Below are 25,981 nucleotides of genomic sequence, written 5' to 3'. Positions count from 1 at the left end.
CTGCTATATCTGCAGAAGACAGGCTAACTGTAACACTCCGATTCCTTGCTACAGGAGAGAGGTTAGGTTAGGTTAGGCCAGGTCAGGTCTCCAATCTTCTTAATCTATTTTTGTATTCAGGGTGCCTCACATTGTAAAGCGCCTCATCAGCTTCATACAACTCTATTAATTTCGTAGTTGTCGGTACACACCAATTGTATTTACCGGTCATGTTTATAAAAACTCTAAAGACGACAGAACGCTGCAGCGATGCTAGCGCTCCATGTGGTAACATGTCACATTGCAGTGAACAGAAGACAAGCGACTTCTTTGATCAAATCTACAGCGAGGCCATAGATTTGATCAAATATTTGACGACATTTGACAAAGTTCCCTATTACACCACCAAATTTCTTTGACAAAGATATATGACAAAGATATCAGGCAAAGAAATTTGATAGTGTAATACCGACCTAACCAACGGCGATTACGTTTCCGATCCGAACCACTGTATTATTAACATTTCTGACTGACGCTCAACATTTACATAATGAAACCCATCGCAAGTGCAGAAGACAATGAAATGAGATATTACTTCATGATAGTGAAGAAGACTTGACTAATATCCGCTGTGGCAGACAGACTACGGCGCCACACGAGTGGAATCAGGACATCACCAACAGAAGGCAACCGTCACAGATAAATTTCCTCTGAAAGCTGTCAGCATCGCGTCAAGGCCTTAGCGGAGGGAGAGTGCTTTATATCTAGAAAGCACTTAGGAGCGCCGTCCAGGATCGCTTAAGCCTCGCAACGGGTACAGAGCTTCCAGCAAAAGCAGAGACCGCGGTGTATCAGCTGACTCAACGAGAAAGCCACCCTGGCCGCAGCAGCAGCTGACTCCCCGCTAGGCGAAAGTAAATTAATTACAATTGTTAAGCCTTCCTTTGAAATAGTACTTCTATTACTTTCCATGTTTTATACCCCTTGTAGTTGCCTCATGAAGTACTGTTTTTACCATACATGGTTCGTTTATTTAATACAAACTGTTACATAGGCACAGTTTTGAGTATGGTGTTAATGTTTTTCCTGCTTGCTCCTTTTATATTTGTATACTGCTCAACTTTTTACTTTTTAAAATGCAGTACCTCTTACTGATATTGGATAAGCTCCTTATATATTCTGTAGTTATATTGACAATTCTTTCTTCTTTTAAATGGTTTGTGTATCACTCTCCATGTTTTATGTCTCCTGAAGTAGCCTTGTCAAGTACTAATTTTATTTTATTTTATTGGTTTTGTTTGTTAATATAAACTGTTACTGTTCCAGTTTTTTCCTGTTTACTCCGTTTATATTTATTTACTGTTCAATTTTTTAGTTTTTACATTGCACTACCACCACACTGTCGAAGATGGTTATATACTGTACGCTTCTGCTTCAATCTAGATGTGTGACTTCTTCTACAATGTCGTTTACAAACATTGTAACTTCTTCACGACAGTAGTCAGTAAATCTCCGAAGATAGTCTTGTAAGCCGAAAATTTTTTACCACAATAAAAGTAAAACTGTAGAACAAAGGTAAACTAGCGCTTTTCATTTATTAAATGAACGTATTTTTCTGTTTGCTTCCCCGGCCCTCGAACCCAGCAACAATCCCGATCACAATAATAGCGATGCTTGTACCCGCAAAACCAATTTGTATTGCTAGGCAAAAGAAGAAAAAAGAAAAGAAAAAAATCACAACGTCTTCAGGCCACGAGTGGCCCATCGGGACCCTCCAACCGTATAGTCACAAACATATGGCTCACAATTTTAGACGAACAGTTGGTAACAGATAGGTTTTTTAAACTAAAATACAGAACGTAGGTAGGCTTGAACATTTTATTTCGGTTGTTCCAATGGGATACATGTACCTTTGTGAACTTATCATTTCTGAGAACGCATGCTGTTACAGCGTGATTACCTGTAAATACCACATTAATGCAATAAATGCTCAAAATGATGTCCGTCAACCTCAATGCATTTGGCAATACGTGTAACGACATTCCTCTCAACAGCGAGTAGTTCGCTCTCCGTAATGTTCGCACATGCATTGACAATGTGCTGACGTATGTTGTCAGGAGTTGTCTGTGGATCACAACAGCAAATATCCTTCAACTTTGCCCACAGAAAGAAATCCGGGGACGTCAGATCCGGTGAACGTGCGGGCCATGGTATGGTGCTCCGACGACCAATCCACCTGTCATGAAATATGCTATTCAATACCGTTTCAACCGCACGCGAGCTATGTGCCGGACATCCATCATGTTGGAAGTACATCGCCATTCTGTCATGCATTGAAACATTTTGTAGTAACATCGGTAGAACATTACGTAGGAAATCAGCATACATTGCACCATTTAGATTGCCATAGATGAAATGGGGGCCAATTATCCTTCCTCCTATAATGCCGCACCATACATTAACCCGCCAAGGTCGCTGATGTTTCACTTGTCGGAGCCATCGTGGATTTTCCGTTGCCCAGTAGTGCATATTATGCCGGCTTATGTTACCGCTGTTGGTGAATGACGCTTCGTCGCTAAATAGAACGCGTGCAAAAAATCTGTCATCGTCCCGTAATTTCTCTTGTGCCCAGTGGCAGAACTGTACACGACGTTCAAAGTCGTCGCCATGCAATTCCTGGTGCATAGAAATATGGTACGGGTGCAATTGATGTTGATGTAGCATTCTCAGCACTGACTTTTTTGAGATTCCCGACTCTCGCGCAATTTGTCTGCTACTGATGTGCGGATTAGCCGCGACTGCAGCTAAAACACCTACTTGAGCATCATCATTTGTTGCAGGTCGTGGCTGACGTTTCATATGTGACTGAACACTTCCTGTTTCCTTAAATAACGTAACTATCCGGCGAACGGTCCGGACACTTGGATGATGTCGTCCAGGATACCGAGCAGCATACATAGCACACGCCCGTTGGGCATTTTGATCACAATAGCCATTCATGAACACCATGTCGACCTTTTCCGCATTTGGTAAACGGTCCATTTTAACATGGCTAATGTATCACGAAGCAAATACCGTCCGCACTGGCGGAATGTTACGTGATACCACGTACTTATACGTTTGTCACTATTACAGCGCCATCTATCACAAAGCGAAAAAAGTGGTCCTACACAAACATTCATATTTCTTTACGTACTACACGAATATGTAATAAAAATAGGGCTTCCTATTTTTTTAAAAAAAAAGCAGTTGATATCCGTTTGACCTATGGCAGCGCCATCTAGCGGGCCAACCACAACGCTATCTGGTTTCCCCCTTTCAAGCTAGACAAGTTTCGTTCTTTGTAGTTTTTTCGTTTGATGCTTATTTCGTGAGATATTTGTCCTGGTCACTATCAATGGACCACCCTGTATAAAGCGTATAGGAGGTGTGAGCAGGGTTGCAGTGTGTAGTCGTTGTCGTAATGTGGAAACGAGGCGATTTATCTGGTTTGGGGCCAAGGGTGGATGCATTTCTAAAATGACAAAGTCTGTAAACTGTTTGCGTGCCGTCGTGGATAAAATAAACCTGTATTGTAAAAATGCACGATCCAAAACCGGCATCGAGGCAGCAGTGGTGGCCCAACGGCCACATATGGCAGGGATAAACGACGGCTGCCGAAATGTGTACGAGCGAGTAGACTTGCAACAGTTGAGCAACTGACAGCCCACATGGACCCAGGGGCTACCAACCGTCTGGACGTCCACTGAGTGGCGACAGGTGGCCTTTTCAGATTAATCACGTTTTATGCTCCACCGGACAGATGGCCGTCGGCGTGTACGGCGTGAAACGTCTGAAAACAAACATCCTGCTACAATTGTCGGAGGTGTCCAGACCGGAGGAGGACGCATTATGGCCTGGGAAATGGGTAGCGTTATGGTCTGGGGAATGTGTTCGTCGGGTTCTGTGGCTGATCTCGTCATTCTGAAAGGCGCACAGGATGAACACAAGTATGCATCTATCCTTGGGGATTCTGTCCCCACATGCAGTTTGTTTTTCCTCGGCACGATGGCAGCAGGACAGTGCAACGTGTCACACAGCTCGCAATGTGCGTGCATAGTTTCGCAGAGCACCACGTTTAGTTTACCATAGCTCGCCACCAAATACCCCAGACTTAAAACCCCGTCGAGAATTTGTAGAACGATTTCGAGGGGCTGTTCGCGCCAACGGAACCTCAACCGAGAAACGTAGTGCGGCTGGCTAAGGCACTGGATTAGGAATGGCTCCAAATCCCTGTGGGTATCTTCCAGGACCTCTATGATTCTTTTCCTGCACGTGTAGGTGTGGTCCGCGGTGCAAAAAATGATTATTCAGGCATTTGATAGGTGGTCACATTAATGTGACTGGACAGTGTAGTTCGCTGCATTGGTAATTTATTTACCGAGATAATGAGGAATGGTTCAAATGGCTCTAAGCACTATGGGACTTAACGTCTCACGTTACCAGTCCCCTAGACATAGAACTATGTAAATCTAACCAACCAAAGGACATCACACACAGGATTCGAAACTGCGACCGTAGCAGCAGCGCGGTTCCGGACTGAAGCGCCTAGAACCGCCCCAAGATAACGAAGTAACAGTTTTTTTTTATATGACGGTCTGTTTTTCTTATCGTGATTTCGGACCTTTTGGAAAGAGATGGTCATATATATAAAGAGGTAAATCGCTAAAACTTGCATCTGTTTTACTTCGTGAATGGTTCAAGATCTCGAGCCCAGGTTTCCGGAAATGATAGTAGACATGCGGCATGTAACTTTTTTCGCATGCGAAATATTCTGAACTGTTGTATCAATGGAGATACTGAAGTAAGTATTTTTAGAATGGAACTATATACTTTTAACGGCATTCTAAAGCTCTTAAAACACGGATACAGTGATATGACGCTCGTTGACGTAGGCTTTGTAAATTTCACAAAAGTATCCGACAACTGCGCTGAAATTGAAAGGTAATGCGGTCGGAATCAGCAGCAGTGTAAAATTCGCCATATGGTTCTCTCATGCTAAGCTCCGTAGCTATACGCAGTTAGATTATGTGGCTATCTACTAAGATAAAACATATTTCCTCTTTGACCTATTTTGTGCGCCGTAGATATAAGGTCAACTTCTATTGTTGTAAGTGGAACTTCTACAGCATCAGTAGGGGCTTAATGTGTGTACATTCTCATGTTTCAGTGAACAACGGCAATGGGAAGACGTCAAAAATCGAAAATCTGCAAGCTGTTTACATCTAATGCCGTTTCTTGTTTCTCAGCCTCCGTGGCTTAAGGCCTTCCCAACTCCTGTCACATTCTTCGAGTCAGTGCTTCGTCGAGATGTATCACCCGTCTTCTACGCTGGCGACCTCGCTTCCTTTAACCCTCTGTGATGCAATTACTTCCACACATTCAAAGATATAAAGTTTGTTACGATTTGCAGTGAAATTTTCGTAGCAGTATCTAGATAATTGTCTAAATATATTCTGTAAGTGCCAAGGCAGGCGAAAAGGCGCTCTCCCTCCTTCCGCCATGCAGCGCTTTCACCCAACTTCAGAGACGTCTACTCCTTCAGTAGAATGATCTGACCTATAGTGCATACTGGAAATATTCGTTTCCCCTTTGTTTGCAAACGATACTTCATGCGTAAACAAACTTCTGCATACAAACGCCGCAACACCTTGCAGTTTTTGTAGACACAATTCAGAAAACTATAACCCATTTTGTAAGTTATTTCCATGGAGCTGTCGATGGAGTGAATTGTGGAAAGGATAAGCTGTGCTGGAAAGTAGTATGTGCAGAATACTCTTTTGGCGATGATACTAGCATATTCAAGCTCCCTTGCAGTAACACATGGTTTGTGTGTTACCGCTTCTAAAATATGAGGTGTATTTCTTTCACGAGCTGCAGTGCTTTTCTATGGCGTATTTTGTGTTTCACTCTTCTAGTTTAATGAAACTTTTAATAATGTTTGCAAAGATATAACATGAGGGTTAACAAGATCAAGATACCTTTCAGCATAAAACCGTGCCGCTGCTCTCAGAAGCTTGGCGACATTCTCCATAAACGACAACTATATTCTGTTTTTCAACTGTCGTATGCTGTGGGAAACTAAATATCTTCACAAACAAATTATCTAGTCGATACAACAGCAGAACACTGACTGACGGGCTTCAAGCACACAGGGAAACACGCATACCGTAGCTGAGCTACACTTTTGCTTATATTTGGTACAGTAGAATTGATGTTTGTGGACATCTTCTGGGGGCGGGATGGTGGTTTGCAGTGATTGTTGCTATTTGATCAAATTTTTATTCATGTTATGTCGTCTAACTTCTCACCGTAGATCTTTCCGGCGCCACAGAAAAAGCATAAGATTCCGTTAAAAAGAAGCCTGTGTCAAAATTCATCATTTCAACATAGTTCTTTTTATCGCAGTGAAATTTTTACATCAACATAATGTTGCTCCAAGGAAACACAATAGTCCTGCTATGAACAATGTTTGTTTGTAATACATTTATGAGTCGAAACATTACGATCACCGCCCAGCGCGAGGACGAACGGTGCCTGGTGGCGCTGAAAGCACGTGACGAGGAAAGCATGATACTCTAGCGAAGAAGAAACGAAGGAAATCTTCCAGCGGCGATACGGACTGCAAGTAGGGAAATCCATTAACATAAGCGACTTTGACAAATAAGAGATTCTTATGCCCCGAGGTTGGGTAGGGGCATCTCGGAAACGACGAAGCTAGCGGGCTGTGCTACTATCGTGAGTATCTATGGAAAGTGGATAAGGACAGTGAAACGACGAATACGCGACAAGCAGTTGGATTTTAACGCCTCATCGCACAACATGGAGGTCTGAGGAGTGGCCGTCCTGTAGCGATTAGCGACAGATCTACATCTACATCTACATACATACTCCGCAATCAACCATACGGTGCGTGGCGGAGGGTACCTCGTACCACAACTAGCATCTTCTCTCCCTGTTCCACTCCCAACTGCCTATATACCTCTGCACGAGCCCTAATCTCTCTTATCTTATCTTTGCGGTCTTTCCGCGAAATGTAAGTTGGCAGCAGTAAAATTGTACTGCAGTCAGCCTCAAATGCTGGTTCTCTAAATTTCCTCAGTAGCGATTCACGAAAAGAACGCCTCCTTTCCTATAGAAACTCCCACACGAGTTCCTGAAGCATTTCCGTAACACTCGCGTGATGATCAAACCTACCAGTAACAAATCTAGCAGCCCGCCTCTGAATTGCTTCTATGTCCTCCCTCAATCCGACCTGATAGGGATCCCAAAAGCTCGAACATTACTCAAGAATAGGCCGTATTAGTGTTTTATAAGCGGTATCCTTTACAGATGAACCACATCTTCCCAGAATTCTACCAATGAACCGAAGACGACTATCCGCCTTCCCCACAACTGCCATTACATGCTTGTCCCACTTCATATCGCTCTGCAATGTTACGCCGAAATATTTAATCGACGTGACTGTGTCAAGCGCTACACTACTAATGGAGTATTCAAATATTACGGGATCTGACGACAGAGCACAATGATGCTGCAGGCATAAGTGTTTCAGAACCAACCGTTCAGCGCATATTCTTGATCATGAGCCTCCGCAGCAGACGACTCATTGTATTGTACTGTATGATAACCGCGGGCCTAGAAACGACGTAGGGGCTCCGTCCCTGCCGCAGCCGCAGTGGTCCACAACCCCATGACGACTACCGCAGTCCACTTCACCCCTCCGCCGCCCCACACCGAACCACTCTATCAGGGTTATTGTGCGATTCAGCCCCCGGTGGACCCCCCCCCCCCCAGGGAACGTCTCACACCAGACGAGTGTAACCCCTATGTTTGCGTGGTGGAGTAATGGTGGTGTACGCATATGTGGAGAACTTGTTTGCGCAGCAATCGCCGACGTAGTGTAACTGAGGCGGAATAAGGGGAACCAGCCCGCAATCGCCGAGGCAGATGGAAAACCGCCTAAAAACCATCCACAGACTGGCCGGCTCACCGGACCTCGACACAAATCCACCGGGCGGATTCGTGCCGGGGACCAGGCGCTCCTTCCCGCCCGGAAAGCCGTGCGTTAGACCGCACGGACAACCGGGCGGGCTCGACGACTCATACTTCTTCCCATGTTGACCCAGCAACTTCTTCACTTACGGTTTTAGAGGGAGCGGGATCATCAAAATTTGACCTTGAATCAATGAAAATACGTCGCATGGACGGGTGAATCAGGCTCCCTGTTCTGATCTCTCGGGTTTTCTCGGTGCGATTGATTAATATTGTGCTTCGGGGCGATCTGCGAGTTGTTGATTCCATTGAAGCTTATTGTTATACTAGGTCGTGTCCATATATGCCATCGTTCAAGCGAACGTCTACTCTAAACGCACTTCGCACCATGGGGGCAATCCGGTGGGGGCAGTACCATGCCGTGGCAGGCATTCATCTTGGCTTCCTTATGACCTGTGATCGTAACTGAAGGGAGCACGACAGCTGTGAAGCTGATACCGTTATTGGGAACCACCTGCGTCCCTTCACGCTTTATGTATTCCCCTACGTGGTATCTTCCACCGCTACAACTGTCCGTGTCACACGGCCACAATTCGCCTGGAAGAAATCTGGAACTTTACCGCGCGCCATCTCCACGCCGGTAGACCGTCGACCAGTAATTTGCGTCCATGAACCGTCGACCTGTAATTTATGGGAATTTCGTGACATATGGGTACACATCTGACGTCTCAAACCCTGGAAACGTACCATGGACTTGTCGAAATGATCGCTGCTGTACAGCGTTCTACAGGTGAATCAACAACCTACGAATCAGTTGGTCATAATACATTGGCTCATCAGTCTAAGTTTGCAGCCGTTGAGACACTTCTCAATACTGAGTTGTTATACAGTCTAAGTAATCCGTCATATATGCGTGCTTCTTCAGAAGTCTATAATAAATGAAGTTTAAAGGAGTCTCTTTTGTCTTCCCGCTTTTTATCATCACTTACACCTTTCCATCATGCACAAATTGAAACTCGATAAATTTCTATCCCAATATCGTTGTGAAACTAAATCGTTGACGCACTGGCGCACTAAGTTGTTCATGTGAGAGTTTTGAACTGATCTTTGCCTGTTGCTTCTAGTCGTAAGCCCTATAAGTACGCGTAGGTCGTATGCATTTGTTTCCACATTTCGGTGGAGTCTGCATCGTCCAGTATGTAGAGTCACAGGGTGCTACAGATTGGGAGGTATCACACAGAGCTACTGTACCATGTTCACATTGTCTTTTCCTGTCAATCATTATATTCAGCTGAATCTTTAAAATTTGTTAAATCGAACATCCAGGTATTACACGTACATGAAAGTGTGAATAACAAGGTAAAAAACGTGTAAGGAAGGGAATAGTTCCAGTGCATCTCTCCCTCCATTAAGGTTGATCTAATGCAGGCGCTTCGCGTCGTTCTTGGAAATGTTGTATTTTTTTTGTTGGTAATTGTTTCTTGAGACTGGTAGAGGACGTGGCTTGGATTCATGAGTTTTGGGACGTGAGTAGCTTTGCTCTGGTTTTTGTTAGAATTATAATTTTTACTTGTTTGCTTTAATTCTCTAATGTAGAGCATTTGCACAAATAATTTTTCTTGACAGTTTGAAAACCTTGTTTAGACCACATAGGCCTCATACTGAATTAGCAAAATAATACAATAACAAACATACGTTTGGTATCTTCCAGCCTATTTTAAAAACCGGCTAACATGCTTCTAGCGTTCTCCAAGTGTACACTTAATCTTAGTAAGATTGTAGGACAGCGCTCCGTCACCCTCCCTTTTTTGTCTACATCGCTTAAGACAGAACAGGCAAGTAGATAGGGTACTACAGCACAAGGTAACATAATAGCACCACATGGAATGCCTAAAATAACTGGAAGTGTACTGTCTACTTTCAGAGTGTCTGGTAACCCAAATTCGTACATGGTCCACACCGGGTGAAAATTAACTCCAGTCTGGTCTCTAGATGAAATACGTGTTACTTCCGGATCCAACTCGAAACAACTGACCGCTGCATGCCCTGAAATATATGAGTCACCGTAAGCAAAAGTGTCCTTTCTCACGTCAGAGGAGATATCTATGAGTGGAGGGAGCAATACTATTTGGGATTCTTTAATGAATGTGAGTTGGGGGGATTATATGCGAGGTCAAACAGCGCTGATGTGCGTGATGAGCCATAGCTGGCAGTGAGAGGGCTGTGCTGTAACAGAAATTGGGTATAACACGTAGAATAGAGAAGGACTGTGGAACAAAACTGCTTTGACCTTAGTCGCCCACCATATGATCACAGCCGCGAACTTTGGCAATTCATTCCCTCGTGTTCGGCTGCCGCGTTGTCCCTTCCATACCAGTGCTACCGGTTATAGCGTTGTAGTGACGTCAGTGGTGTTTGTCTGCCGCATTCCGCCGCGTGAACCCTCTGTGTCCGCTTCAGACTCGCAATGTCTGGTTTATAAGTCCATCCCACAGTCACGTAGAAACGTTTTTTGAGATTTTACTACAGTTGTTATTCCGGTGGTTTCTTGATGCCGCTCTCCTAAAGTTTCGGTCGGTATGTCGCTACGAGAAGGCCGAAAACATTTTTGCGACTCATATAGTGACAAGATTCTTTACTACCGTCTTCACATTCTTTACACAAGCAATACTGGTCTGATTATTCAGCTTGATCATTGTAAAACAATGTTACTGACAGCATAAGCAACCTCATGTGGGTTTCAATAATGTAATGAGGTTTTCGTTGTCCTGGTGTACCACAACCGAAGAAAGTAAATTTTTTGTGGGAGGTATGTTTCACTATGGTAGTTACGTAATACAGTCTGCTTCACGTTAGGTGACAACCTCTAGTCTGTTCTTGTCTTTTACAGTCTCAGCTTGTAACATGGACTTCACAAATTGAATTAGATACATAATCTCATACTAAGACCAATTTAGACCAAGAGTGGAATCGATTTCCCTCAAAATCAACAGTGTGGAAGCTCATTGATGAAATCCTATCCTCTGTAGAGTCCGTAGCCTGGCAAGATTAGCACACTCAAAAACTAAACAAGCATCATAAGCTGCAACTTCATTAGCTGTTATGGGAACAATGGTTGTCTTGCAGCATGATTTTTCTATCATAGAGTTGTAACTGTCATTAGGATTTTGAGTTCTTCCACGCACACACTTTTGTAGTAGTTCTGGTTCTGCTAAACACCGAAATATTCCTGACATTGCGGCTGTATGGAAGAAAACACCGCGAGAGTAAATAATATGAGGAAACACAGAACAACAAAGAGGCCCGGTTCTATGAAATTTTTTTTTAATAATTGTTTTTCATTGGACCCTAATAGTCAGGAATTGACATTTCAATACTATGTAGTAGATGAATATCCAGTAAAAAAACTTTCCACAATTTTGATCACTTTGGCGAACGTCCTCCCTTAAATGTATTACTTTTGTGCTATTAACTGTGTTCGCAGCATATTTCGCTGACGCTATCCACATATGCCACTGGATGTACCTACACAAAAGTATCGTTGTACGACTCACAGTTAAAGAAATATGACGTCATAAACACTGAGATTCGTGAAAAAACTGCCACATGAACTTTTAATACATTTATTCTTTACTACCAAGACACCCCTACGGTCGAGTCAGCTTACGGAAATCCCGGACACATGGCAGCGCCTTTGCGAGCTTTCAACTGCGAAGCGCATACGGCTGTAGGCGAAAACAGTCGCCATCTATAGACGTACGAAGAGGCGGCGGCATAGAGACGTTTACAAATTCGCGTTGTGGACACGCGAAGCAGCGACATTCAGCTCACAGAAACTATCCGGTATCATGTGGATACTGTATTTATACAGTTGTACATTAAGTATATTTCTTTGTACGACTTTTTCATGATTTCAAAGGCGTTTTCGCGAATACATGGAAATGAGTTGTTGTCGACACTTCACTACAAACACAATACATTTTCCAGGTTTCGTGCTTCAATAGGTAAAAACAGAACCCTTATAGGATTGCCACGTTGTCCGTCTGTCCGTCCGACAGTTAGGAACCATTTTTCAGAGGAACGTGCACCCGTATCAAATTTAAATTTGTCGTACAGTAAGGCCTCCAATTCCCCGGAGGTATAAGAGAATTGTAGTTTCTAAGTCAATGCAGTCAAAGAGACGGTCATTTATGTCACACGGGGAGACTCACTCATCAAAACCAACAAGATACTTCCCGTTGGCTCAGAATTATGAAATGTGGGAAAATGAAGGTTTCACAGTACAACCAAAGGAAAAAAATCCGAAAACCGTAAATTTATAATTATATCACACCAAAAATATTTCTTTTGTCTTTAGTTGTCCGTCTGCCCCGATAGCCAGTCAGCCTTCGGCGGCGCAGCGGTTCGGCTGGTGTTTACGTCCCTGCCGCACGTCTGCGCGAGAGGTGTTTACGTTACGTGTGTAGCGGTGTGTCGCGGTATACATAGAACGAATCATGGTCTTGTCGTTCCGCAAATCGACACTGAAATTTAGTTTTGTTAACGAATATGCTCGACCGAAGGCTTACGAGATCGAACGTTATTTACGGGACGAGGTGAAAATCGAACCTGACGTTCTAGTTGGAATACACTTATCTATAGTCAGCAGCGTGGTCTATGTCAAGCTCATAAATGAAGCGGCATGTGACGACCTACTACTTCGACACCGACAAGGACTTCTTTTCTGTCATTCGGACGGGAATGTTGGAGCGGTAACAGTTGAACACGCCGGCATGGGCCTCCGAACGATCCGCGTCTTTGAGCTTTCATTCGAAGTGCCAGAAGAATTGGTGACAGACGCCCTGCGTCCTTACGGAACGGTCCTAACCCACGTGGCTGAAAAATGGGCGAGTTTCAAGAGGTATCCTGTCCTCAATGGCGTCAGACAAATACGGATCGAACTCCGAAAACACGTCCCGTCATACTTGTACATCGCCGGTTGTAGGGCGATTGTTATTTACGACGGACAACCAAGGACGTGCTCTGGATGTGGGAAGGAGGGACACATACGTTCTGAGTGTGCTCAACGAAGGTTATTACAGCTGCCACGGAATGATCCACCCCTCACGCCGCATCCGACTGTGCTCCCCATGACTTACGTCGCCGCATTACGCGATGACGTGGGACGCGAGACAGACGCGCACCAGAACACACAGACAGCGGCGGATCGTGGCGAGCCACAGAAAGTCGACGTTGCGCTGGACCGCCTGCAGCAGTCACAGGAAGCCCTCTCTTCGGTTCCGCTTGCGGCCCCTTCAGATAAGGCAGTTGGAGACGTCGATAATATGACGGCGCACGATTCCGACGTCCCCCACGAACAACTGTAGACCATGCTGACCTCTGATTCCGAGGCCCGGCAACGAAAACGGCGATCACCAAAACGCCGGAAGAAGCGCCGCCTCACGGTGGAGAACGACCACTCTGATCTAGCAGACAATTCTGAGACGTTTACGGGTACAGAACAGACGACCATGGATACAGCAGAACTGCCTAGCGTGGATGCAACGGTGGCCAGCGGGACGGCGGCACGACCTACCGCTGACGATGCTCCAGACACAGCGAAGGAGCTCGATAGACGGCAACAGGCTACTGAGGAGGCTACGGCGCCTGCACCGCACGACAACGATGGGACACTAGGGGACTGGTCAGAAGAGCCACCCCCGTGGGGAACAGATGATGCCGGAGGAACTGCTTCCACGCACTCTCCCGGTGTCAGACCGGCAGAGTGCACCGGCAGAGTGCAGACCACATGAGGGGACGGCGGGGGACGTTAGTCCGACAGCAGCCTATGTACGGCAAAATTAGCGACCGTACAGTACCCTATCTACGTTGACCGCCATGCAACAAGCTTATCGGATACGGTCTGTTAACATCAATAGCATTGGGACGCCGGTAAAAATCAAGATGCTCAGTGACATGATAAAGGCTGCGGATTTAGACATAGCACTATTACAAGAAGTTCGGGTACTTCCCCCCTCGGACTTTTACGGTTACGACATTTACTGTTCCCCGTGTGACGAGAGAGGCGTTGGCACAGCTATTAAAGGAAGGGATACGTGCAGACGAAGTAGAGTATTTGCCTTCTGCCCGTGGTACGGCCGTGACCATAGGTGGAATACGTTTCATCAACATATACGCGCCGTCGGGCTCGGATAAGAGAAGGGACAGAGCAGATTTTTACGCCCATGAGGTTACACCGTTGTTCCAGGGACGATACGATGGTTGCATACTCGGCGGAGATTTTAATTGTGTGCTCGACAGAAAGGACCAACAACCTAACTATACTACTAGCCAAGAACTTAGGGAGCTGGTCAATGGGATGGAATTAGTCGATACATGGGACCTGAAGTATCTCAACCAACCAGGATATACATTTTTTACTAGGCACTCCGCGGGCCGTTTGGACCGGATCTACGTTTCAAGGGCGTTAGCAATGTCGACGGTGGACGCGGAAATATGGCCGACAGCGTTTACAGACCACGAGCTATATATTTGTACGGTTAACCTTGATAGACAGCAGGTACGGAGACGGAGGGTTAATTGGAAGATGAACGTCTCCCACCTGCGAGATGCAGAATGCCGACGCATGGTGGAGGACGCGTGGCATGGCTGCCTCCGTCGACGAAATTCTTTCGGTTCTGTCCTGCAGTGGTGGATCGAGTGCGCGAAGCCAGCTTTACGGAGGACGTTAATAGGTTACGGGAAGGAAGTTTCTCAATGGCAGCGCACGACCACTGAGTTTTGCTTTACGACTCTCCGGGAACTGTTAGCTCAACCACCTTCACCAGAACGCCAGACTGCCGTCCACCGAGTTAAGGCGAAGTTGGTACAACTTGCGACGCAGAGGATGGCAGGTACGATGATACGCGCGAGGTCGCAGGATTTCCTGCCCAACGAGGTTCCCTCGATTCATTATGTGATAAAGGAAAGACGAAGAAGACGCAGGAATTTAATACATGAGATCGATCTCGGCGATGGCCGTCGTTTTACAAAACAAAGGGGCATAGTACAGGCGTTCACGGATCATTTTAGCAGATTCTATGCGAACAACGGGGAGGGTCAGAGGGAGCTAGGAAACGTCCTGGAACAGATCCCAGACGCGACGAGTGTGAACGGGGAAGCGGACGGGTTATCTGAAATAACGTGTGAAGAGCTGGAGGAAGCGATTACACGAGGTGCTTGCAACAAGTCCCCAGGTCCAGACGGATTCCCGTTGGAATTTTACCGTGCCTTTGTGACCATTATGACACCGATGTGGCTTTGTATGTTTAATGAGCTTCTGCGGCAAGAAATACCGGTTCACATTCAATTCACGGAATGGCCCATGATACCGATACCGAAGCCCCGTGGTGGCAAACGGCCTAGTGATTATCGCCCCTTGACCCTCCTTAATAGTGACTACAAGATCTTCATGCGCATCCTGGGAAGTCGTATCAAAAAGTCGTTGGAGAATCGAATACATGCCGATCAGACTTGTCTTGGCGGCATCAGTAATATCCACACAGCCTTGGGAGACTATCGTGACGTCGTCGCCCTCGCGGCTTCATGCCGCCTCCGGGGGGCGATGGTTGCAGTAGATTTCGATCATGCTTTTGATCGCGTGGATCATGTGTACCTCGCGGCGGTGATGAACAGGATGGGTGTCTCGCCATTGCTGACCACTGCTGTGATGCGGCTGTTGCACGGCGCCAGATCAGCGATGGTGGTCAACGGAGGGAGAACTGAGTATTTTAAGATGTTAAGATCAGTGAGACAGGGTTGCCCCTCGTCGATCTTCCTTTATGCGATCGCCTTGGAACCGTGCCTCGCAGGCCTTCGCCGCCGTCTTACCGGGATATCCCTGCGGCATTTATCATTCAAATGCAGAGCATACGCGGATGATATTGTGTTCCTCGTACGGAATGAGAGGGAGACTCAAACAGCACTGGATTGGCTACAGACGTATGGGATGGCAGCTGGAAGTGTGGTCAACTACCGAAAATCACAATTCATGCATGTGGGGCGTGGACTAGAACCAGGATCGGAAGGACCCTTACCTGCGGTGGAAACCCTCCGCTGTTTGGGTATCACCTTTCACAACGAGACAGCGAGAACGGCTGCGGACAACTACCGAAGATTGTTACTCAGAGTCCGCACGGCAGTACGACTAAACGCCCTACGATCGATGGATATGCTGCAGCGAGTGTTACTCGTCAACCTTTATCTCGCGCCCATGATGTGCCACCTGACACACCTTCTCCCCTTGACGCGCACGATGGCTATGAGGATTCAGGCGGCTTTTGGGTACTATGTGTGCCTGGGACAACTCTTTAAGGTACAGTACAACACGCTTACCCTCCCAGCGCGAGAGGGGGGCGTTGGTTTAGTGAACGTGCACGAGTAGGCGCGTGCCATGTATATTAATACTATGCTCAAACGGTGGCGCAACAGGAATCACTCGCTTACGGGGACGATCATCGAAGAACTCGTACCAATATCGCATCTTCCTCCAGTCAGTGTCGGCCATTATATCGCCTCCTTTAACGTATGTGCGCACGTTCATCGTGGAACACAGTTACGTTCGACAGCGTACATCGAAGGACGTGTACCATCTGCTTCTTCGACAGATCGCCCGGAATAGGGTGGAACGCAAACATCCAGCTTTTAATTGGCACGTGGTGTGGCGCACGGTCCACCACCCTCACCTACCGACATCAGTCAGATCAACATGGTGCATTGTCGTCAACCGAAAATACCCTACAAATGATAAAAAGTACGCAATACATTTGGCGGATTCGCCCTTGTGTCAGCAATGCGGCGTGCTGGATACGGACGACCATCGGCTGGTCTGCGGCGAGGCATTGGCTGTCTGGACTCTCGCAAGAAAGATAATAGCGTTCATGAGGCGCACTATCTATACAGCAGTCTGTTCTGACATAGTATTTTTTCCAGAGGAAACGTATTTTCCGCGTCATAAGACGAACGCAGTGGCGTGGATCACAGGTATGACGGTCCATTACATCTATAGAGACACACGTACGAACTTACTGAACGTCCTGGATTACTGGCAATACTTGCAAGATGGACACACAAAACTATTACGGCTACAAAAGTACAAGGATTGGTATGCCAATTTCCTAGTAACGGTTTTTGCGGACCCGCCATATACTTGGGGTGTGCCGAGTGCGCAAAGATGAGCGGCGGTGCTTTCGTTGTGAAACCGACCAAGTAGTGTGATCGACTAAGAACACTATGCGAGTATGCGACCTACGAAAAACTCACGCTTGAACAGTTAGCAAATAGATGTACTTCACATTTTGTTTTCATATCCATACATATTTTTCTTTAGGGTGCCGGAGGTGGCCCCATTTTGATTTTGTTGTTATTTCATGCTGCATGGTAGGACGGCAGCGAGGTTCCTTCCAGGACAGTTATCATGTGTCAGGACGCAATATGTTTATTTGTGAATAATAAAGGTTTCTGTTTCTCCTACCTTCCTTCATATAAAAAAAATGGATAAGGCGTCGGACTTCGGATCCGAAGATTGCAGGTTCGAAAAAAAAAAAAAAAGTGGGTAGAGCGCTTGCCCGCGAAAGGCAAAGGTCCCGAGTTCGAGTCTCGGTCCAGCACACAGTTTTAATCTGCCAGGAAGTTTCATATAAGCGTACAAAAAAAAAAGTGGTCAGCTCGGCGGTCTGTCATGCCGAGGGGCCCGGCTTCGATTCCCGGCTGGGTCGGAGATTTTTCTCCGCTTAGGGACTGGGTGTTGTGTTGTCTTCATTCTCATTTCATCATCGCCAGTGGAAGGCAACGGGTAACCACCACTGGAATCACTTACCTAGATCCTCATGCGGTGGACCTCTCTGACGAGGCTTCCCTCATGACAAGACCTGCCGTAAGGCGGAACACAAAGTTCAAAGTTTTTGTTTTCCGACGTCAAACTTGAAATTAAAACAATTAGTAGTTGGGCTTTCAGCTGAGTGGAAATTTGGGAATTTTTGGTAAGTTCCTATGGGAGCAAACTGCTGAGGTCATCGGTCCCTAGGTTTGCACACTATTTGATCCAACTTAAACTAACTTACGCTAGGGACAACACACACACATGTCCGAGGAAGGACTCGAATCTCCGACGTGGGGAGCCGCACGAACCGTGGCAAGGCCCCATAGACCACGCGGCTTCCCCTCGCGGTCATTTGGGTGGGTTGCTATGGTAAAAGTCAAACATCAGGCAAGGAATGACTTTATTACTAGTATGACGTGTTTCGGAATAGTCTGCGAATACAAGTTGAAACGCCGTATCAGCGTGCACTCGTCGCTTCTGGATATTTGAGGTTGGATAAATTCCGAAACGCATCATATGAGCAATAAAGTCATTCCTTGCCTGGTATTTGACTTTTACCATTGCGAACCAGCTAGAATCAATTGACATCTACTGATTACTATAATATTGGTGGCCTCCATTACTATGTTACATTTATATTATTGATATTAAAACATTCTCGAAAATCTTGAAATCCATGGAACCGATATTAAGCCATTATCAGTGTCGAAAACAACCAAAAATGTCGATATTCTCGATTCTCGGACTGAATGAACTGTCAATAAACATACACTACTGGCCATTAAAATTACTACACCACGAAGATGACGTGCTGCAGACGCGAAATTTAACCGACAGGAAGAAGATGCTGTGATATGCAAATAATTAGCTTTTCAGAGCATTCACACAAGGTTGGCGCCGGTGGCGACACCTACAACGTGCTGACATGAGGAAAGTTTCCAACCGATGTATCATACACAAACAGTAGTTGACCGGCGTTGCCTGGTGAAACGTTGTGATGCCTCGTGTATGGAGGAGAAACGTGTACCATCACGTTTCCGACTTTGATACAGGTCGGATTGTAGCCTATCGCGATTGCGGTTTATCGTATCGCGACATTGCTCCTCGCGTTGGTCGAGATCCAATGGCTGTTAGCAGAATATGGAATCGGTGGGTTCAGGAGGGTAATACGGAACGCCGTGCTGGATCCCAACGGCCTCTTAGATGACAGGCATGGCTGTAACGGATCGTGCAGCCACGTCTCGATCCCTGAGTCAACAGATGGGGACGTTTGCAAGACAACAACCATCTGAACGAACAGTTCGACGACGTTTGCAGCAGCATGGACTATCAGTTCGGAGACTATGGCTGCGGTTACCCTTGACGCTGCATCACAGACAGGAGCGCTTGCGATGGTGTACTCAACGACGAAACTGGGTGCACGAATGGCAAAACGTCATTTTTTCGGATGAATCCCGGTTCTGTATACAGCATCTTGATGGTCGCATCCGTATTTGGCGACATCGCGGTGAACGCACATTGGAAGCGTGTATTCGCCATCGCCATACTGGCGTAACACTCGGCGTGATTGTATGGGGTGCCATTGGTTACACGTCTCGGTCACCTCTTGTTCGCATTGTCGGCACTTTGAACAGTGGACGTTACATTTCAAATGTGTTACGACCCGTGGCTCTACCCTTCATTCGATCCTTGCGAAACCCTATATTTCAGCAGGATAATGCACGACCGCATGTTGCAGGTCCTGTACGGGTCTTTCTGGATACAGAAAATGTTCGACTGCTGCCCTGGCCAGCACATTCTCCAGATCTCTCACCAACTGAAAACGTCTGGTGAATGGTGACCGAGCAACTGGCTCGTCACAATACGCCAGTGACTACTCTTGATGAACTGTGGTATCGTGTTGAAGCTGCATGGGCAGCTGTACCTGTACACGCCATCCAAGCTCTGTTATGACTCAATGCCCAGGCGTATCAAGGCCGTTATTACAGCCAGAGGTGGTTGGTCTGGGTACTGATTTCTCAGGATCTATGCACCCAAATTGCGTAAAATGTAATCACAAGTCAGTTCTAGTATAATATATTTGTCCAATGAATACCCGTTTATCATCTGCATTTCTCCTTGGTGTAGCAATTTTAATGGCCAGTAGTGTAATTATGTTTGAACGGAACTGTCAGTGCGTAAGTACTACTCCCGACTGGCCAAATTTTTTGTTTTCGTTTCTAATACAAAATTGGCTAAATAAATACCCGAGAAATGCTGGGTTGTCAGCTAGCAGGAGATTACGAATGGCTGTGACAACTATGGGACTTAACTTCGATGGTCATCAGTCCCCTAGAAGGTAGAACTACTTAAACCTAACTAACCTAAGGACATCACACACATCCATGCTCGAAGCAGGATCCGAACCTGCGACCGTAGCGGTCGCGCGGTTCCAGACTGTAGCGCCTAGAACCGCTCGGCCACCCCGGCCGGAGGTTACGAGCATATCTGAGAAGAGCGGGAAGAAAGTAGTACAGTGGCGGGTCGGGCCCGGAAGTAGTGTCGAGACGAGAGGAAACAAATGAATGAGCGCGGGCGGCAGGAAGGCCAGGCGATAGCGCGCTGCATCAGCGGCCCGCACAGTGGCTGCGCTGTGCGTGGCGCGGGTGGCGCGGGTGGCGCTGCCCGCCTCCATTCACGGCGGCTGTGAGCGCGCGATACGCGCTGCGCGGTACGCCGCCACCCACGCCGCCGTCTGGCGTGCAGCCGCTGCACCGGCTGGCGCGGCGCCCAGCTGTCAGGACAGACCGTTCCTGCCCTCTCTCCCTCCCTCTGTCTCTCTCCCTTTCTCTTTCTCTCTTTCCCTCCCTTCCCTCGTGTCCCCTCCTGTCACCCAAGCCGAGAAACACGAAATGCTCGCCGCTGGCAGAGACGGACGGCTGCAGGAGAAACAAAAGCGACACGCCGCCCAGGCTGGAACGTCGCCAGTGGTCGCACAGCCGTACATACAACACAAGCACGAAGGAATTAGGCGGCGGCAGGATAGCTAAATGGGAGAACACAAAAGGTTCCATAGGGCTCTGTCCTTGGTCCCTTACTCATTGTGGCTGTCAATGACCTGTCCTATTTTGTATCACAGTCGGTTATCTCCTGTCCTGATGAAACAACTTTACTTACTCTGTGTCACGACATCACAACTTTTCATAAGATTACGCAAGAATCTCTGACTCCGATTTAAATTGGTTTCCAGCCAATAAACTTGATTGTAATTCACACAAAGCCCAATAGCTTGTGTTAAGACTGTCTAAGAAAGTAGATAATAAATGTGTCAAACTCTTAGGAATACATATTGATGCCATTCTAAATGGGAAGAGCGTATCAACCTAGTCTGTAAAAAGACCTCACGAGTCTCGTACCTCATGAGGAAACAGAGATCATAGAAACGTGGGAAATAATACTTATTGCGACATACAGCACTTGCAACGAACGCCGAATGTTTGCGTGTGGTTGCTTTTTTCAGTGTGTCTACTGAAAAGAAACTTGAGTTCAATCATCACACGATTTCGCGGCGTCGAACGAATATCTGTTGTTAGAATTACGTTGGAATGAAATAAAAAAGAAAGGGTACCGGAAGCAATTTCGATCTACAGACCTAAGGATTTACTCGCTTGGCTGCGGTCTTATTGACTACTAGCCTCCATGCAAAGCTTGTAAACAAGCGCAAAATGCTCAAACTCGATTTTCTCGAAAACGATTGAGAGTTGTGTCTTTACATAAGCTGTAGTCATGCCACGCAAAAACCCTGTCATTACGAATCAAATCGGTGAGAGGAATTTCGCACGGTACTCTTGTTAACGTCACACCAGCTGCCTTCCCATACACGGCTCCAACTGGCTGTAATGAGTCACCAGCAGTTCCACTGTATTCCAAAGATATCACAAGGGCCATGAAAACAACTTAGCCGGTAGTTATCTACGCAAACTGCTCGTATGTATCGTACCACTGTTAATCTCAAAAAAGATCTGTAAAGCCGCCGACGAACCTATTACCGCTCTCTCCCGGTTGCTCATTAATGTCATTATCAAAATCTATCTCGGTCAGTTGATATTTCCAATTCAAGTGTGTCATGTTTCTTTCCTTCCTGTGTTACGTGCAGCACCTCCAAATCCATTTCAGTTCCTTTTAGTGGGTAGGAGAATATCAAGTAACACTAGGACTTTGTACCGATCATCTTTATTTTATTTTGTTTCAGTACTATTTTGTGCTTTTCTAAGTGCATGTGTATGAAAGGTTGAATACTGACAGCGAAATGACGGTTGTATGCCAACGCCACGATTACTGCAAAAGCGCTACCACCAATCCTTAAGATAGATAAATTAACTCTCTAAACTCATCAGCGCAATTCTACTATGTGCTACGATTATTGCCCGAAATTTTACACTAAAATTTTATACTTAACCGTGGTAAACAAATATCTTTCCTTCCATTCTACCTGTTTAGTTAAGCTTTCACACATTTCTGACTCCAACTTTAGCCTCAGGAAACGGTTAATTAGCATATTACGATATACGTACGGACTTCAGAAAGTAAGTTAAACATGTTGTCGAAAGCTAAGGCCACCGCGCGACAAGAGGGGCATATTGTCAGAAGAGAGCATATGCTCCCGTTTTCCTGCAAACAGAGCTTTCCTGCGGTACGGATAAAGAATGCATCACAGTGTGCGAGTGAAGTTGAAGGGCAACTGGAAACGAACTCAACACTTAAAGTACGTGGGACAGAACGATTATTGCGGGCGATACACCTAAATTGCACACTATTCACCGTGGAATTCTGTTGGTATACGGACCAAATACAATGTCGTGTTAGTCGTAGTGAAATGGTGCCAAAAATTTGATCAAGACGGCAGAGACTAGTGTGATGCCAATCGGGAATTCCAGATCTTGTAACGTGTGATTTCCACCTTTTCGGTAAAATGTAAGAGCATCTGGCGGAAAAGAGATATTCTAATTTTTAGGACGTCTTCGTAGCAGATCTCGAATGGTTCCCTGACAAAGGAGCGGGTTTCTATCATCGAGGAAGTGAACAGTTGGTAGAATGTTCCGAGTTCTGTTTACTGAGACTTGGTGAATATGTAGAAAAAGAATGTCATGTTTCTTTGTTACTCTGATGTGTAGTGCAGCGTTCAATAAAAGTAACGTGGGCTGCCATAACAGTGTGTTAAATACTTGCTGATTATCTCTCGCACACAACCAATCCGCTCTCTTTGCACGACCAGCAACAACGACGTTCGCATACTGATAACAAATGATCGCAGTTTAAACGCTACAACAAGGTATATACACTGAGGTGACAAAAGTCATGGTAGTATCGCGTACACAATGTATAAAATAGCAGTGCGTTGGCGGAGCTGTCACTTGTGCCCAGAGATTCACGTGAAAAGGTTACCGACGTGATTACGGACGTACGATGGGAATTAACAGACTTTGCATGCGGAACCGTAGTTGGAGTAGACTCATGGAAATTCAGTTTCGGAAATCGTTAGGGAGTTCAATATTTCGCGATCCACTATGTCAAGACTATGCTGAGGATACTAGATTTATGGTCCCGGCGGAGGTTCGAGTCCTCCCGCGGGCATGGGTGTGTGTGTTTGTCCTTATCATAATTTAGGTTAAGTAGTGTGTAACCTTAGGGACTGATGACCTTAGCAGTTAAGTCCCATAAGATAAAAAAATACTAGATTTAAGGCATTACGTCTCACCATGGCAACACAATGGTCGACGGCGTTCATTTAATGGCCGAGACCAATGCGTTTGCGTAAAGTTGTCACTGCTAACGGACAAGCAACACTGCGTGAAATAAACGCAGAAATCAACGAGGGACAGACGACGAACGTACGTATCTCTTAGCAGAGGGCGGCGAAATGTAGCGTTGATGAGCTATGACAGCAGACGGCCGATGCGAGTGCCTTGGCTAACAGCACGACATCGCCTGCAGCGCCTCTCCTCGGCTCCTGACCATATCGGTTGGACCCTAGAGGAATGGAAGACCGTGGCCCGGTCAGATGAGTTCCAATTTCAGTTGGTAGGGTTCGAGTGTGGTGCGAACCCCACGAAGCCGTGGATCCAGGTTGTCAACAAAGCACTATGCAAGCGGGTGATGGCTCTTCAATGGAATGGAACGGATCCTCTGAGCCAATAGAACCGATCGTTGATTGGAAACGGATATGTCCGGCTACTTGGAGACCATTCGCAGCCGTTCGTGGATTTCATTTTCCCAGACAACGATGGAATTTTTATGCATGAAAATACTTTATGGCACTGAGCCAAAATAATTCGCGATTAACTTGAAGAACAGAATGAGATTTTCACTCTGCAGCGGAGTGTGCGCTGATATGAAACTTCCTGGCAGATTAAAACTGTGTGCCCGACCGAGACTCGAACTCGGGACCTTTGCCTTTCGCGGGCAAGTGCTCTACCAACTGAGCTACCGAAGCACGACTCACGCCCGGTACTCACAGCTTTACTTCTGCCAGTACCTCGTCTCCTACCTTCCAAACTTTACAGAAGCTCTCCTGCGAACCATGCAGAACTAGCACTCCTGAAAGAAAGGATATTGCGGAGACATGGCTTAGCCACAGCCTGCGGGATGTTTCCAGAATGAGATTTTCACTCTGCAGCGGAGTGTGCGCTTCTGTAAAGTTTGGAAGGTAGGAGACGAGGTACTGGCAGAAGTAAAGCTGTGAGTACCGGCCGTGAGTCGTGCTTCGGTAGCTCAGTTGGTAGAGCACTTGCCCGGGAAAGGCAAAGGTCCCGAGTTCGAGTCTCGGTCGGGCACAAAGTTTTAATCTGCCAGGAAGTTTCAACTTGAAGAACATTCGGGACAATTCGAGCGAATGATTTGGCCTCCCAGATCACCCGCCATGAATGCCATCGACCACTTATGGGACATAATCGAGGCGTTAGTTCGTGCACAAAATGCTGCACCGGCAACACTTCTGCAATTACGGATGTCTGTAGCGGCAGCATGTCTCATTATTTCTAAAGTGGACTTCCAACGACTTGTTAAATCCGTGCCACCTCGAGTTGCAGCACTATGCCTGGCAAAAGAAGGGCTGACAAGATGTTACGAGGCAGCCAACGACTTTTTTACCTGAGTGTATAAACGCTCGCCAGAGGAATTTACCTCCCCTTCCACTGGCTTGAGGTCTATAGAGTTACAGCCATGAGGTGAAAGAATAAATAGACGAATGTATAAAAAGTAAATATTTACAAATATTGTCCAATATGAGGATACACTTTCGTTTATAATTTTTATCTCATTTCTCTTCATTATCGTATTACTATCAGTCGATGCCTCAGGATATGTCCTATCAGCCTATCTCCTGTCTTGGAAACTACTAAAGTCACAGGTCAGTGATGCAGTCTACTCAGCGGAAGAAAATGGACACAAAATACTACCTAGTAACGATATTATTGGCTTGGTTCAAATGGCTCTGAGCACTATGGGACTCAACTGCTGAGGTCATTAGTCCCCTAGAACTTAGAACTAGTTAAACCTAACTAACCTAAGGACATCACAAACATCCATGCCCGAGGCAGGATTCGAACCTGCGACCGTAGCGAACGATATTATTGCTATTGGCCTCCCGTTGCCGTTCTCATAAACACCCAGTGACTTACGATAAACAAAAACCATAGCGATTTTTTCGACTGTCATATACGCTGTGGAATTCCGAATAGGTTCAAATGCAAGTTGTCTGGTCGTTAGAACAGCAGAGCACTTTCTGATGGGCTTCAAGTGCGCGGGTAAACACCCGAGCCGACACTCACTCCCAGGTCCAATACTCGACTCATACATTTTACGTAAATAAGTACATTTACCTAACAATGTAGATCCACTACCAAGCCAAAAACATTACACTTGCTGTTGTATTTCTTTTACATTTTTGTGCCACTGCTTTCACCAGTTTCCTCTAGTTATGAAGCATTCGCGGACATTCCCTACAGTCAAAATAAAGAATTCTTTCTTCGTTTCTTTTGCGGAGAATGCCGTTGTTAGTAATTTATCTGTCCATGCCATTCTCAGCTTGCTCCTATACAGTCACCTCACAAATGCCTCAAATCGGTGGCC

General features: G+C 46.2%; 1 protein-coding gene and 1 non-coding gene across 4 annotated transcripts in view; one reads left to right on the top strand and one right to left on the bottom strand.

Annotated features, from left to right (window-relative positions):
* Positions 1-25,981, bottom strand: part of LOC126251885 (collagen alpha-1(XVIII) chain-like) — a 733,026-nt gene that overhangs the window by 523,582 nt on the left and 183,463 nt on the right. The window lies entirely within an intron of this gene.
* Trnas-gga (transfer RNA serine (anticodon GGA)) lies at positions 24,611-24,685 on the top strand. The gene has a single exon. It is a non-coding gene; the product is annotated as a tRNA-Ser (tRNA).

The sequence above is a fragment of the Schistocerca nitens genome, chromosome 4 (assembly GCF_023898315.1).
Source record: "Schistocerca nitens isolate TAMUIC-IGC-003100 chromosome 4, iqSchNite1.1, whole genome shotgun sequence".
Taxonomy (NCBI): domain Eukaryota; kingdom Metazoa; phylum Arthropoda; class Insecta; order Orthoptera; family Acrididae; genus Schistocerca; species Schistocerca nitens.
Note: the sequence above shows the minus strand (reverse complement) of the source record. Positions and strands in the feature narration are given on the sequence as shown.